Genomic DNA, 10447 nt, shown 5'->3' with positions numbered 1-10447 from the left:
CTCTCTTCTCTCTGTGTGCATACTCCCCTTTCTCTTTCTCCCCTACCCTCTCCCCCTTTCCCTACAGCAACTTCCCTGGCCTTGGTCTTTGGGACCAGTGCAGCTTCTCAATAAACTTGCTTTTAATATAAGAGGAGGAGGAAGAGGAAGGAAAGGAAGGAGAGGAGGGAAAGGAGAAGGGAGGAAGGAGGGGGAGAAGAAGAGGAGGAGGAAGTCAGCAAAATGTCACTGAAGTTATAACCAATTAAATTACCACTGTGGAGGCTGAGAAGCATCAATTCTGAGCATCTGCACCGGGCCAATGGTGTCATCCTAGTGAAACTGAGAGAGATCCAAGAAACAGTGAAGAATTGAGTTTTGCTTTGACCCGAAGACTTAGGACGTGGGAGAGGGGTGGCCTCCCCGTTCAAGCTGAAAGACCTGAGAGCCAGGTGCAGCATTGTCCAAGGACAGGAGATGGGTGTGCCGGCTTGCATGGAAGCAATCCTTTTACCTTTTGTTGTTTGCTTTTTTAAAATGTGCGTGAGTGTTTTTTCTGCACGAATGTCCGTGTACTGTATGCTTGCAGTGTCTGTGGAGGCCAGAAGAGGGCGTTGGAGAGTAGAGTTATAGTATAGATGGTCCTGAACATCTGGGTGCTAGATACCAAACACAGGTCCTCTGCGAGAATAGCAAGTGCTCTTAACCTCTGAACCACCTCTCCAGCTCCTGTTTTTGTTATTTTAAGGACTTCTCTCTCTCTCTCTCTCTCTCTCTCTCTCTCTCTCTCTCTCTCTCTCTCTCTCTCTCTCTCTCTCTCTCTGTCTCTCTCTGTCTCTGTGTGTCTGTCTCTCTGTCTGTCTTCCTGCGTGTGCATGCACATGCCCATGCCTGGAGGTACCCTCGGAGGCTAGAAGAAGGTGTTAGATGCCTTAGAGGGGGAATTACAGGTGGGCATGAGCTACTACTTGAGTGCTGAGACCTGAACCTAGGTCCTCTGCAAGAGCAGCAAGCACTCTTAACCTCTGAGCCGTCTCTTCAGAGAGTCGAGTTTGGTCTCACGAAGCCCAGGCTGGCTTCAGACTTACTAAATAATCCAGGGTGCCCTGGAACTTTTGATCCTCCTTCACTGCCGACCTAGTGCCATAATTACGGGTGTGTAGCGCCGCACCTGGTTTATGCAGTGTCGTGATTAAACCCCGGCTTCCTGCACGCTTAGGCAAGTGCTCTGCCACCTGCACCTCGTCCCCAGCCTCTCCCACTAGTCTTACTCTAACCAGACCCCCGATGGATTAATGTTACCCATGCTGCCTAAGTTGATCTCAACTCCCCCTCCCCGTCCCAATGCCATACTCTTCAACACACACCTTCACCTTCCCGATACACTCACGTGGGGTTGTTGCTCAACTGCTTTATCAGTTGTGGTAGAGTTTATTTTTATATCGTTCTGATAAAAAAAATAAATAAAAAATAAAACTCTGACAAAAGCAGCATAAGCAAGGAGAGGTTTACATCAGCTCACGATGCAAGGGTTCAATCCACCATGACAGAAAGTCAAGGCAGAGGGGCCTGAAGCAGCATGTCTACTCAGGAAACAGGGAACAATAAATGCCTGCTGCTCCCGCTCCCCTTCTCTGCCTGTAGAGCTCCGGATCGCCCGTAGGTTCAATCCACAGTGGGAGGATAACAAGATAACTCCCACAGGCCCGTCTCTCCGTGTGATTCTACACTCTGTCCGCTTGTCAGCCCTAAGCGTCACACCAGCTCTCTGGACATTCCCTTCAGCCAGACAAGTGCACACATGAAATTAATTTTCGATCTGGGATACCTACCTCTCTACATATTGTCTGTAACAAGGTCAGCAGTTAGGGTGACAGAAATAACCAAGTGGATCTAAATTAATGTCTCAACTCTCCCTTTCTTGACCACTGGTGAGCACACCATGTCCCTGCCAAGGGCATCCCTCTCATAATGGGTAGCCACACCTCAGTAGGAGTGTCAGAAGCTGGGCAGTATCAGACCTGGGGGACTAAGCTTGGGGACTAACCCCACACTTCTGTTTCTAACACCACAGGAGCCCCTGATGTCTTGAGAACAGCACGAGCCAGAAGTCTGTCCAGTGAGCTCCCACAGTGCAGTGCCTGTGTGTGTACTGAGCTAGTGTGTCTTCCTAAATGGAGCTTAGAACCTTTAACTCCCACCATCCCCTGGGGTCTCCACAGTGACTCTGTGCTGGTTAGAACAGTAGCCCCATTCTGCAGGCAAGTGAGCAGCCCAAAGAAAGGCTCAGAATGTTTTCCTGGCCATTAGTGCAGAGCTGCGGTCTTATTGCAGACTCCCATCCACCGTTTGGTTCATGCTAGAGAGGTCAAGGACTCATTCCCCTGCGTCTCGGGCAGTCTTTCAACACAGGACCATTTTGACCTTCATGATTTAGGAACTGCTGGGTCTGAATAAACCCATGTCCTATGGCAGAACCGGTCATCTACGAGGGCATTTGATTGACAGTACCCATGCATCCCAGTGTGTGGGAGCCTGAAGTGGAGACAGGGAGAGAGCGTGAGGGGTGACCATGATAATGTGTTGCTTCAGCCTACAGGGAGCTTATTGCAAAAGGTCAAAGGTTACTTGGCCCAGAGGACCAATGGGCTGGGAATGCCCCACTTCCTGGGAAATGAATGAACAATTCAGGGGCCTCTTTCGGTCCTTTTTACTTCTTAACCTTTAAGCCTTAAATCTAAAGCAAACCGCAAACAAGGGAGGCTCCTAAGGCTCCCTTGGCCATCAGGTCTGATTGATTATTTATTTGTATAAGATGCCAAAAACTTCCCCGGCTCACGACAATTTGTTTTGTAGGAAACCAAAAAGAGGGGAAACTCAAATGTTTTTTCTGTCTTTCATTTTAACGGTTCTAATCCAAAGTAAACAAGAGACCTCTGTCCTTTGTGCCGGACACTGGCAAACACAGGGCTCTTGTTCCAGCTTCCAGCATGACTGGCCGTCCTAGCCCCAGCTCACACTGAGGCGCCTGTGTGCAGGAGTGAGGTGGCCTCAGCAGCCTCAAATCTCTGCCCAGAAGTGCCAACAGCTGACACTTAAGCTTAGCTTGCTCCTGAGCTCAGGACCCTCTGTAATCTACTAAAAAAGATACCCTCTCCCCTGCCACTCCCTGAAACCCAAACCCACCCATGAGCCTTAACACCCTTCCTTCTGCAACAAAAATTTTTGCCAAAGCAAGAGATGCTTACCACAGAAAATTAAACAAGGAAAATCAAAGTGAAGCGTTCAGTTATTCAGTCTGTCCACATTTTTGGTAAATTTATAACCTTGTATTTTTCTGTGTACATACATTAACACACTTACAGGGAAGGACAGAACATAACCACAAGATACATTTTTCAGACATGTTTCATAAATAGACACTGAGATTAGTTTCTTTTGTATTAGAGAATGAAATGTAAAGTTATGATTGGGTATAGCCATGTACACATACAACTCTCTCACTTGGGAAGCAGAGAACAGAGGATAGTGAGTTTGGGGCAAGTGTGGGTTAAAATGTGAGTTCAAGGCCAACCTGGGCTACAGTGTGAGTTCAAGGCCAGCCTGGGCCACAGAGTGAAGCCTTTACAAGAAAAGTAAAGATTCTGGGGTTAAATATGGATAAACATACATTTTAAGGGTTGTCACTATGAGCTTCAAAGAGCCTTTCAGCACTGGTAAAGTAATCTGTATTTTTATTGTGATCAAGATTCAACTAAATGCAGATCTAGGGCAACAAAGACAACAGTTCATAGTCTTTTTCATATTCTCCAGGATGTGTGTCTTAGTTTCTCTTCTACTGCTGTGATAAACTACCCTGACAAAAACAACTTAAGAGAGAAAGGTTCACTGTAACTCACAGCTCAAGGCACTCCATCTTAGCAATCAAGTCAAGGCATCAGGAGCAGCTGGTCACATGACATTGGCACTCAGGAGAAAAGAGCAACAAATGCATGCATGCTGGTGCTCAGCTCACTTTCTCTACTATTACACAATCCAGGATTCCCTGCCTAGGGGATGGTGTCACCCACAGTGGACCGGTCATCCTCAATGAAATCAAGGCAGTTCCATACAGACAAACCCAGAGGTTAACCAGATCTAGACAGTCACTCACTAAGACTCCCTTTCCAGGTAATTCTACCTTTGTCATGCTGATAATTAAGACTAACCAATACAGTGTTCATGACCCAAAGAACTAATACTGTCTATGAATCTGGACCACTGTTTGAATATTAGTTGGGGAAAGTTTTCTGTAGGGAAGAGATAACTGTAACCAAATTATGAAGTTAAAACAGTATAAAACAGTAGAAGTTTGGGTTGAGTTAGGAAGAAAAGGCAAACATAAACTATAAAGGGAGGGGTAACAGTGTGGTGAAGGTATTATTTAACATCACGGGGGAAGAAAGGAGGAAGGTAGATTCAGAGACAGGGTGTCATCAGCAAATCTAATAATTTGGAAAAGAGTGTAACAGTGACTAAGTCCTTGCTGACCTCTACCACAGCCTCTGCCAGTGTTTTAATAAACTAAGATCCATTAACTAAGAACTTGTCTAGCAATAATCCAAATTCAGCTTTGGATTTTATTTGACTATTATTTATTTGTTTGTCTCTGTATGTGGTCCACGTGTTCGGATGCACGTGAACATGAGGGTCAGCAGAACGTTCTCCTTTCACCATGTGGGCTCCAGAGACTAAACTCGAGTGGACAGACTGTGTATCAAAACGCCTTCACTCGGTGGGCCATAAGCACGTCTCCTGAGTCTTCTAAAAAGTCTTCAAAGAAAGACTTGTGTTCATAGAGCAGAAAGGTTTGCGCGGTGTATGTTAAGTTAGCGGAACTGGATTGTTGAACTTCATCCCTTCGTGGGGTCACTGGTGGTGAGGGGCACTAGAGTTTCAGTCCGTCCCTCTTCTGTTGCTGTAAACCACACTGGGAATCCGGACTTTGAAACTTGACATTTTTACAAGAAACTTGACGATTTCTCCCAGCTCTGCGGTCCGAGAGCTTGAAGCCTAATTCCATGGGCACGCTGAGTTCAGGAGTTGGGGGACTTGTCTCGGATCCCCGTGTTCCTATGCTCGGCAAGACAAGTCCGAAATGCAGGCTCCAAAAAGAAAGTCACGTGGGCAGACCTGGCTTCCCACGGGAGGAGACGGAGGAGGGCGCAGGCAACAGAAGGTGTTCTTAATGGGCCACAAGACACCAGGAAGAATGGCATAGTGTGTCCCTGTAGTTTTTCTGTTTCTAGCAGTTTTAACCAGACTAATCTTGTTCAAGGATTGCTTTCTAGGGCTGGAAATCCGGCTCAATACTACCAACGAAGGGAGGTGTTGTTTTCTGGTTTGCTGCAACTTTTCTCCGCAGTTTTCAGAACCCCTCCCCGAGATGACGTTAATGAGAGGTCTGCTTTTGCCTGTTACGATTTTCACTAGGCATATTTCTTCAAATCCTCTGGTCAGATTTTCACATTAGAAAGAAAGCTGGAGCACGCAAGTTGGCTCAGAGAATAAACGTGCTTGCTGCAAAAGCCCAAGGCCCGGAGCTTGATTCCCCCGAGCCCACATAAAGGCGGAAGGATAGCGGTAGCTCCGCAAAGTTGTCCTCTGGCCTCCACAGCCGCACATGCGCACACGTGAACACAATATTATGCTAATTTTAGAAAAGGAAACCTATGGGCTGGGGACCTAGCTCAGTTGGTAGAGTTCTTCCTACCGTGCATGAGGCCCTAGATTTAATCTCAGCACCACAGACTCTGGGCTCGCCTGAAACTCATAGATTACGTGTCCTGGGGAATGCAGCTGTTTGCCGCTGCCCATGGCTTATCAAGTATTTTCTTTTGAGAAGTTTTCTTCGGCGTCTCAGACGTTAGGGGTATTTAACCATACCACACGGAAAGATGACAAGAATAGTCTGGGGAGATGGCCCAGTGGGTAAAATGCTCACTGGAAAAAGTATGAAGACCCAAGTTTGATCTAGCGGCGGCACTGGGAAGATGGAGGCAGAGGGTGTCCGCAGCTCACTGGCCAGTCGGTCTACTGGGACTGGTAAAGTCCAGACTTAATGGGAGACCTTGGAAAAAAGAGTGAGGAAGACACCGAGGTGGTCTCCACGGGTACACAAAAATAAACACTACCCTCCACACAATCACATCAACACACATACGCGCACACACAGCCAAGAGAAGAAGATGAGGGATAGCTCATTAGTAATCCAATGCCCAGTGTCTCAGAGAATCTCCTGGTTTGCAAAATGTAATGCAAAAATAAATAAATAAATAAATAAATAAATAAATAAATAAATAAATAAATAAAATTTAAAAAATCTAGGCTCCTCTCCCGTGTGTCCAGGCCCTTACTGAGACGTTGTGAGTGAGCCCTTAGCTAACCGGGTCAGCAGCCCTCTCCTGGGGAAATCATCAAAGAGATATCACACGCCACACTTTCTGCCTCCAGCCTGGAACCCAAGGAACATCCTCGCTCTGAAACGTCCCCATCTTCAGAAAACTAGAGACAGAATCCTGTATCTGCTGCATGGGCTCGGCTTCCTTTCTCCAGAGGCCCCACCCGGCTGCCTCAGTGACAGGGCCTGGACCCTTCTCATAGCTCCTGCTCTACTGTTGCCTTCCTCGCTGTTCTAATGAACCCCATACACCCCAGTAACCCAGCTCACTACTGAAACCCATCCTCCACCTCAGATCTAACAGGCCCCCTCCTCATGCTCACAAAATGGATGCTGAAACTACATGTGTCTCACTCAGAGGCAGGGAAGGCGGAAAGGCTGCCTCCGGATTCTATCAAAAGGGTAATTTTCTTCCCCAGAAGCTTCCCGAGACCCCCTGGCCAGTCTTAATCGCGTGCCCACCCCTAAGCAATCCTCAGCAGTGATCCAGGGACTGTCGTGTTTCATCTTGTGGACCAAGGCTTGCTGCCAACGTCGTGGGAAGGGAAGGGACCAGTCTGCGCCGCTGGCTACAGCAGCGGGCACTAGAGACGTTAAAAATGCGAGCAGGCTCAACAGCAGCTTCATGCCCGTCGTCCGTCAGCGCTGGCTCCTGCTTCTTCCACGTGGTTCGGGCTGTTGTTGACTGGGCTCGGGTATTTTCTGTGCAATATTTTTCAGTCAGGGCGGTACGCAGGTGGTTGACATTTTTACAGTTTCTTATCTAAACTATCTTGATAAGAAACCGAATTTTGTAGCCCAGCCATTTCCTCTCCAAATTCCATGGCAATGGCTTTGTGGTCTTTGGCATTATCTGACCAACATCAATCTAGGTTGCATTTGGAAGCGCCCTGACGCTTCTTCCTCGCAGTCTTCCCACAGAAGGGCTTTCCCGATGGCAGGGGCCTGGGGCACAACAGGCAGTCAGCGAAAGCTGTATTACAAAGAGGAGAGGGCACAGTGAAAAAGTCACTGCCTGCATAGTCCTACCACTGGGGCTCCGAACACCCCTGGGGTCCGGGCAGCATGCCGCTCCCCAGAAACCGGAAGGCTGCCAAGCCTCCCCCGCAGCTGCCCTTACCCCACTGGTGTCTGATGTGCCGGCGAGATCTCTCTTCTTCCGGCTCGGGTCAATGCCACGGGTCCCACCTACTCCTCATGCCGTCTGAAAGCTGGCCGTGAGGACGCACTGCCTGTAGAGAGTAGACATGTCCTTTCATTTGCAGTCTCTTTGAACAAAGTCTCCATCTCCCATGGAGACATAGGAAGCGACTCTTCCCTCCTTCCTGCTACCTCTGGTCTGGAGCAGAAGACCAGATTCTCCCATCACCCTCTGCTGTCTTCCTGAGCATCCTGTTAAAAATATTTTGACTGTTGTTGTCTTTCTCTGTCTTATCTGTCCTGTTTCTTGTTTTTGTTTTGTTTTGTTTTGTTTTTTCATTTCCCCTTCCCTCTGACCTAGGGACAATTTTTTTTGAGTTCATCAGGTAAACAGAGCCATTCTTAAAAAGCAAATGAGCAAGTCCGGTTTGGCTTGGTTCTTTTTTCCTTTATTCTTTCCTTTTCCTCCGGACAGCCAGTGGAGTCTTCTTGTCCATTCTGAGCCAGTGAGAGATCCTGCTGTCTTAGTTAACAAGATAACCGCACCTCAGGAACCAAGGCTGTCCTGTGGTTGCCTCACAAAATTATGTGCATGGATATACGGACACACACACACACACACACACACACACACACACACACAAACACACACACACACACAGGACTAGGGCAAAGAGAATGGACCCAAAACTGGATGTCCAGCTGAGTTACCCCTGCCTTTGAGCATGTGGGGCGGGGTAACACTGCCACATGACGTGATGAGTCCAGAATAGGCTTGTCTGTGTTGCATTCAAGCCCCTAAGAAGTTCTCAAGCAGTGTTAGGTGGCAGTGCTCCTGCTGTGGCAGCTGGTGGGGTTTTAAATTCATGAGCAGCTGAGCCAGGGCCTTGACCATCATGTGCAGCCTACGGATTCATTGACACCAAGCTACTGCCCCAGGCTTTGGGGATGTTGTAGACTAGGACAGAAGGATTTGAGGTAATCCACATGCTCAGCATCTACATCTGAGATCAGTGGGAGCACCAGGCAAGAGATAGACAGTGGGAGCACCAGGCAGGAGATGGTCAGCAGGAGCACCAGGCAGGCAATGATCAGTGGGAGCACCAGGCAGGAGATGATCAGCGGGAGCACCAGGCAGGAGATGGTCAGCAGGAGCACCAGCAGGCAATGATCAGTGGGAGCACCAGGCAGGAGATGGTCAGCGGGAGCACCAGGCAGGAGATGGTCAGCAGGAGCACCAGCAGGCAATGATCAGTGGGAGCACCAGCAGGAGATGATCAGCGGGAGCACCAGGCAGGAGATGGTCAGCAGGAGCACCAGCAGGCAATGATCAGTGGGAGCACCAGCAGGAGATGATCAGTGGGAGCACCAGCAGGAGATGAGAAGCAGAAGCTAAATCCGTACTGAACAGTACAAGCAATGAAAGTCACACAGGGGGCTAAAGGCTGAGCTCCACATAGCAAGAAAGACTCATCCGAGCCCTTCTTTATCCTCCCCTAGAGCAGGGGACACTGACAGCTGAGGCCTCCATGGGGCTGAAGCTTAAGCAATCCACCCATTTCTCCCCTAAATCCCCTGTTATGGTAGAATCTCTTTATTCTCCCAAAATCCAATTACCAGAGTCCTCCAAAGGGGTCCCCCATGACCAATGGCCTCTGACCTTTACCATCTAGCAGGTGCCTCTCTATCCCTCTCTCCCCTTGCCATGTGTCACTTCCTAAGTGAAGGTCCTATAAGTGCTGAAGCCAGCAGGCCACTGGCTCTGAGACTGGCTTATGGGAGCCATCTTCCCTCTCACACCCATGTCTGTATTTCCTCCTCAAGACCTTCTAGAAACATCCAGGACCATTTGCTCGAGGCCAGGCTGGCTGGCTGAATGACAGAGAAAGCACTAGAACCTGTGATTACCCATGATCAGAAATGAGGGGAGTCTGGGGAAGTGGGCAAAGAACCCCCTAAACACACCCTCAGAATTTGGATGAAAGGCACCTGGGCTGAGGCTTGCTGGCCTCTGCCCAGCTCTGCCGGTGTTGTTTGCTCAGAGACAGGCATGACTGGCTCAGAGTGAACCGCCCTTGCTTGATCCAGGGTCTCTTCTTATAAAGATCGCTCTGCATGCAACAGGGATAGAGTCCCAAGGATGCAGGGGACAGGTGTAGCAGGGACCACAGGGGAAGGAGGGCACCTTGCAGTCTCAGGGACACCACCAGGATTTACTCAGCGCAGACAGCAACGAATTCTTTACAGCTGAAACATATGAGCATGTACGTGTGCAGTTGCAGATGCGTATAGGTATATAGATGTGGGCGTGCATGTATGTGCACCCATGAGCAAAGAAATTGACATGGAATGGTTAATCGAGGGAAGAGTAGGGACCGTGGAGCAGAGGGGCTAGCCCATCAGGGGAACTTTAACAGCCAGCTTTGTTCGGATGAAACATTGTTAAACTCGGGCACCTAATTCTCCTATAAGCCCAATGAGTTAAATCTTATCTTTAATAAAATGTGGGAAACTGAGGCAGTGGAGCAGAGTAACCTTGAAACAAACTTCGCTTTCAACATCATTCTTGCTATTTGCTTCCCAAACCTGATTATCTATTCATTAGAATAAACTGGAAGGAATCTGGAGAGATGGTTCAGTGGTTACAGTATTTGGCATGCAAGAATGAGAACTCAAGTCCAGAGCCCCGGAATCCACATAAATACTGGGTGGGGCAATAGCCTTCCTGAAATTCCAGCCTTGGGATCACAGAGAAAGATGGCTAACCAACTAGCCTGATCAGTGAGCTCTGGGTTTGATTGAAGGACCTTGCCTTAGTGAATGATGGGGCAGAAGGAAAGACGATGATGATTCAACCCGTTGCCTCCACATGTGTACACAAATATGTGC

The sequence above is a fragment of the Micromys minutus genome (genome assembly GCF_963924665.1).
Source record: "Micromys minutus genome assembly, chromosome: 18".
Classification (NCBI taxonomy): Eukaryota; Metazoa; Chordata; class Mammalia; order Rodentia; family Muridae; genus Micromys; species Micromys minutus.
This window is presented reverse-complemented; position numbering follows the sequence as displayed.